The sequence below is a fragment of the Bison bison genome, unplaced genomic scaffold (genome assembly GCF_000754665.1).
Source record: "Bison bison bison isolate TAMUID 2011002044 unplaced genomic scaffold, Bison_UMD1.0 scf7180017864492, whole genome shotgun sequence".
NCBI lineage: Eukaryota > Metazoa > Chordata > Mammalia > Artiodactyla > Bovidae > Bison > Bison bison.
In genome coordinates, this window is record NW_011495051.1 from 5650408 (window position 1) to 5650661 (window position 254).

Genomic DNA, 254 nt, shown 5'->3' on the forward strand with positions numbered 1-254 from the left:
CATTACTTTGTCGACAAAGGTCTGTCTAGTCAAGGCTATGGTTTTTCCAGTGGTCATGTATGGATGTGAGAGTTGGACTGTGAAGAAAGCTGAGCGCCAAAGAATTGATGCTTTTGAACTGTGGTGTGGGAGAAGACTCTTGAGAGTCCCTTGGCCTATAAGGAGATCCAACCAGTCCATTCTGGAGGAGATCAGCCCTGGGTTTTCTTTGGAAGGAATGATGTTAAAGCTGAAACTCCAGTACTTTGGCCACC